This window comes from Pinus tabuliformis, chromosome 6 (genome assembly GCF_031772625.1).
Source record: "Pinus tabuliformis cultivar Carrire ecotype Pingquan chromosome 6, CPIR1, whole genome shotgun sequence".
Classification (NCBI taxonomy): domain Eukaryota; kingdom Viridiplantae; phylum Streptophyta; class Pinopsida; order Pinales; family Pinaceae; genus Pinus; species Pinus tabuliformis.
In genome coordinates, this window is record NC_142292.1 from 1,406,700,795 (window position 1) to 1,406,706,873 (window position 6,079).

Here is a 6,079-nt window from a genome sequence, read left to right on the forward strand (position 1 = left end):
AGGATAGGATCAAAAGTTTGAACCTGTTTTAATACAGAGTTTATTTTGAAAAGAAATTGCAACCTATGTAGTGGTCATTCTCCATATTTATGGAATAAAACATACATACTATAGAAAATGGGGATCATCAATCACATAGAGCAACTACAACCATTCGAAGAAAATGAGGCTTTGCAATTTCAAATACTCTGGGAGAAAATTCTATCAAATGAAAATGTTGAAGAGTACAATTCATAAGATTAAAATTCAAATCTATTGTGTTATGGACTATATTCTTCAGTTATTAAATTAAAATTTAAACAAAACAAAACAAAACATTTGAAAGAGGCATCACCAACTTTGATAATTGTATACATTAAAAAGTTGATTCAAATCCACTATGTGTGAATTGTTCACAAGAGAAGACTAAGAGAGTACCACAATAACTCAAGCAAGAAAATGGGAGTCCAAAGAGAATTAAGAGCTCAAGATAACTCCTATCTATAATGATAAGGAACTAATGTTGGTAGGGAAAGTAACAAAAGGTAGACTAACAATTATGTGGTCTAGAATATAATTATAACTTATTCAAAATTTTACTGAAACAGAAATAGATGGCGGGAGATAGAAAGTCAAGTAAATAATATCGATAGCCTCAACATCCCTAGCCTAAATATGTTATTCTGGCAAATGGTTAGTGATCCAGGAGGATCTCTTCAGATCAGTTACATAGGTTCAATGTCGTCGTCATCAATTCAGTCTGGTGTCATTGAGTTTTGACAATGTTGTTTATGGTTCAAGTTGATCAAGTGATGTCAATGGTTTTCATGATGATATGGTTTTGTGCCTGGTTGTCGACATGTGGTTTTTGTTAGCTCCGCCAAGATTTGGTCGTCGATATGTGAATGTCATTCATCTCGCAGGATTTGGTGTCGACGTGGGTTTGTCATCCATATTGCAGGGTTTGGTTGTCTTCATCATGTGACGAATGTCGCGAATGTCACTTTGTGACAAATTGATATAAAAGGTTTTTTTGATGTAAGGCTAAAACCTTGACTAAACCCTAGCTCTAAAAGCTATGGAGGAAAACCTAAACCTAAGTCTCAAGCCTTAATCCAAATCTATGGTAAATACATTATAAACCTATGCTAAAACCATACACCTAAACCCATTAACCTATATCTAAATACATTGCATTGTATCTAAACCCTAAAATAAACCTAAACTACACTAAAATACCATAAAACTAAGTTCATTACCCTCTCGGCCATATTAAATACAATACAAAACATTGTAAATTGATATAACAGTCATAACCACGTAGGTAGACCATGTCGGAGCATCTGCATGTGACCAAGACCGACGGGGTTAGCATTAACCGCAGTGGGTATGGAGTCAAAGTTGGTAGTAATCATGTGAACAGAGGTCGGATAACTATCGGGGTTATGTTCACCATCGGCTTGGAACCGCGTGGGGGTAGTAGTCATGTGAACAATGGAATGGCAATCAGGCGGAGTCACCGTAGACCGTCAGCAAACAATAACCAGGCAGAGTTCATCTAACCTCAACCATAACCGTATCAGCATGTGAACAACTCTCCATCGGAACTACCAGGATCACCGCATAATAACTGTAACAGCCGGGGGTAAGTGCGGAGGTGGCAACCTACAGCTGGTCACATGTAACGGCCATCCTCCTCCGACCGGTCAACAAACCATTTACGGTTCTGATTTAATATAAAGTTTATAAATGGGTTTTTTGTTACAGTTTCATTTTAACATTAATTAAAGGACCATGGTGTTATCCTAAGGTGGAAAAACCTAATAAGACCGATTCCAACAAACTCTAAATTTCAACTGATTCATCCCTAAACTCTACCTGAGGAAGTTTGAATGTACTTGGAGGGTTTTAAAAAGAGGTTTTGCTCATTGAATTGGACATTGGTGATTCTTAGGTTTTGTATGTAGGTTTTGGAGGTTATAGTAAATTTTGTTTTCAGTGTAATAGGAGCATCTGGAATTAGAATTGGGAACCATGACAAGCGTTAAAAAGTTGGTTCAGAGAGATTTCTCATGACATTGACTAGAAGTGCCTGCGTGCAGATTCAATTCGGTCAAATTGTTGTGTAATCAATCTCCTTGGTTTCAATCCTAATAAAGCGGTCGCCCATCTTGAAAGCGGACCCGGAGACGTAGTCCATCAGGGACGAACTCCGTAATCAACTTTGTTGTCTGGTATCATTGTGTTTTTGTTGTTTTCACTTTTGTTTTGCATCTTAACTATGTTTTCTCATCTGTCGCAAAGTCTTCTTCTCGAGCAGTTTTCACGGATTTCAGCACTTTCAGTTAAGATTCTATTCATGGCTAATCAACTCTACATCAGTTTTAAATTATGGTCATTTCAGATCATATAATTTGGTATCATAGCAGGTTGCGTTTGTAGAATTTTCCATTGAATGTTAACTAGGTCAAAGTCGCAATGTGGAGAAGGAATCCTTGAGCAGATTGATCCAGAGATTGGAAAGCGACAAGTCGTTCATAAGTCGACCATGACAGGATCTGATGAATGTGAAAATATTGAAACTAAGATGAGTGATGAACAGTTTCAACAAGCATTCTTGACTACGTAGCAGATGTTGGGAGAACTCTACGAAGACAAGAAGGCGAGAGATGTAGCTTCTTCTTCAAAGACATTGAAGAAGGAAAACAATAAAGGCAAGGATGATAAACCACCTTCACCTCCATCATATCCATCATCATCTTCTTCTTCTTCTTCTTCTTCCAGTGCGGAATCTGATACATAAAAGAAACCTAAGAAAACATCTCTTTTGAAACTTGATGTAAAATTTGAATTACCTATTTATGATGGTGAAATGAATCCTAAAAAGCTAGATAACTGGATTAAGCAGTTAGAAGTGTATTGCCCTATTCAGAAAATTTCTGAAAATAAAATGAAAATTTAGTTAGCTACACTTAGAATGGGGGGAACAACTTTAATCTGGTGGGAAAGTAAAACTCAGATAGATGTAAAGCGAAAAGGAAAAGTCATCTCTTCATGGTCTAAGTTTTTAAAAGCTCTTAGGAAACAATTCTATCCTTTAGGATACATGCAGTAAGCTGTTATTGATTGGCAGCATTTGAGGCAAGGTAAAGGGCAGAGTGTTCAGTAGTTTACTTAGGAGTTTAGAAAGAAAGCATTGGCGCTTGGTATTTCATTGGATACATGTGAAACTTTATTAAAATACATCGATAGTTTACATTCATATTTGCAGCATACATTATTGGTGTTTAATCCTAATGATTTTGATGAAGTGTGTGTTTAGGCCATACATATTGAATCAGGTGGTAGACCATTCAAGTTTTCACCGCAATCATCCAAAGAGTTGGAAATCAAATATTCCAATGACAGTAAGGGGAAGAACAATTCGAAGAGAAAGAAATCAGCGATAGCTCAGAAGGAAAGACCTACTTGTTCTCATTGCCAAGGAATCAGCCATGATGAATTGAAGTGTTAGAAACTTCATCTAGAACTTAAGCCCAAAAAGTTCCTTAAGGAGAAGGATGAAAAGAAGGCAATTGTAGCAGTCCAACAAGATCTAGGTTCATATTCAGCTGATGAAAGGAGGATAATTGCTATGGTTACAATATGTAAAACTTCTGACATTGGTTCAAGTTTGAAATCTATTGCATCTTCATCAAACGTAAATCCTTCAAATGAGGATAAAAGAGTTGAATTGTTTAACATAAGGATAAATTCTAAGCACAAAAAGATAGATACAATGTTTGAAAATGGATCACAAGCCAATCTAATATCTGAATATTTAGTTAAGAATTTGGGTTTGGAGACACGGAATCATCCAAGACCTTACCCATTAGGATGGATAAATAAATCAACTCAGATAAAAGTCACAAAATAGTGTCGATTGAGATTTGCCATTACAACTAATTATGTTGATGAAGTGGAAATAGATGTGGTTCCAGTAGACATATGTGGAGTTGTCTTAGGAAGTCCTTATCTTTATGATCATGATGCAGTATTTTACAAAAGAGATAATAAATATCACCTTAAGAAAGATGGGATTGAATTTATTGTCAGGGCACATCAAAATAAAAATCACTTGAATTTAGTTGTTTCTAATCAGATGAAGCGATTAAGAAGTTCAAATAAAATATTTGTAATCATGTGTGTAAAGGAACAACATAAGAATCGATAGGATGTTTGTTCAGGTTATGAGTCTCATCTTAAAGATAGTTTGATCAAAGAGGTAGAAACATTTTCAGTTCTAGTTAAATAAACCAAACATATTACTCATAAGTAGGGAATACAACATGAATTACAACTGATGCCTAAAGCTCCTCTTCCTAATGTCAGAATGAATCAATTTAGTCCAAGTTTGGAAGTTATAAGTCACAAGTATGCAGGTCAGTATTGGGGAAATTCAATGTTAAATTTCTGTTTTATTGTGTCACCATTTCATGTTTCAAACAATTTGGAAGCCTCTTTTCAAGTGGAGAGGAAACATATTTGTTTTCATATCAAAGCCTTTTCTAAAGCAGTGCCAAAGTATCTAATGGAAACTTATGCATCAGGGGAAAGTGCTAATCAATGGAAACATCATTTAATAAATGAAGAAATAGTGATTCAAACAAATCAACAGCTAATTCAATACTTTCAAATTCAAACTAAGTTGCAGTAGTTTTCATATAACAGTTTGATGGGTTTATTGCAACAAGTTCAGTCAGTAAATAGGAATCAGGAAAGTATAGCTGGTATGATGAAAAAAATGCCTTTGATTGTCTCTGTCATTCCGAAAAATAGATTGTTAATACATGTCAAAAGTATTGAACAACATCTTGCAGAGATTGTTTTCAAAGATGTGTATGAATCACTAATGCATGGTATTTCGTGGAAATAAATCAATTGCCATGTTCATAACAAGTTGTTTGACCATCATCACAAGTCATACATATTGTAGATGGATGAAAAAGGTCACTGATTCAAAATGTGCCATGGTCAGCATCATCAAGGTCATCACTTTCAGGTGGTTGATCAAATGTATTGGTACATCATCAGGGCAAGGTGGAGAGTGAGGGAGTTCTACCCTCATTGACTATGTGTTTAAGTCAAACTTTTATGGTCCAAAAGCTTTCAAGTGGAGAGGATTGATCCAGGAGGATCTCATCAAATAAGTTACACAGGTTCAGTGTCATCATCAGCAATTCAATCCGATGTCATTCAGTTTCGACAGTGTTTTTTATGGTTCAGGTTGATCAGGTGATGTCAATGGTTTTCATGATGATATGGTTTTGTACCTGGTTGTCGACATGTGGCTATCGTTAGTTCCACTAGGATTTCATCGTTGATATGTGAATGTTGTCTGTCTCGCAGGATTTGGTGTCGATGTGGGTTTGTCATCCATATTGCATGGTTTGGTTGTCGTCATCATGTGACGAATGTCGTGAATGTCACTTTGAGACAAATTGATGTAAAAGGTTTTTTTGATGTAAGGCTAAAACCTTGACTAAACCCTAGCTCTAAAATATATGGAGGAAAACCTAAACCTAAATCTCATGCCTTAATCCAAATCTATGGTAAATACATTATAAACTTATGCTAAAACCATACACCTAAACCCATTAACCTATATCTAAATACATTGCATTGTATCTAAACCTTAAACTAAACCTAAACCACACTAAAATACCATAAACCTAAGTTCATTACCCTCTAAACCATATTAAATACATTACAAAACATTGTAAATTGTTATAACAGTCATAACCACGGAGGTAGACCGTGTCGGAGCATCTAAATGTGACCAATACCCATGGGGTTAGCATTAACCGCAGCAGGTATGGAGTCAAGCTTGGTAGTAATCATGTGAATGGAGGTCGGATAACCATCGGGCTTATGTTAACCACCAGCTTGGAAACTGCGCAGGGGTAGCAGTCATGTGAACAACGGAATGGAAATCAGGCGGAGTCACCATAGACCATCAGCGAATGATAACTGGGCAGAGTTCATCTAACTGCAACCATAACTGTATCGACATGTGAACAATCTTCGTTGGAACCGCCAGGATCACCGCACAATAACTGTA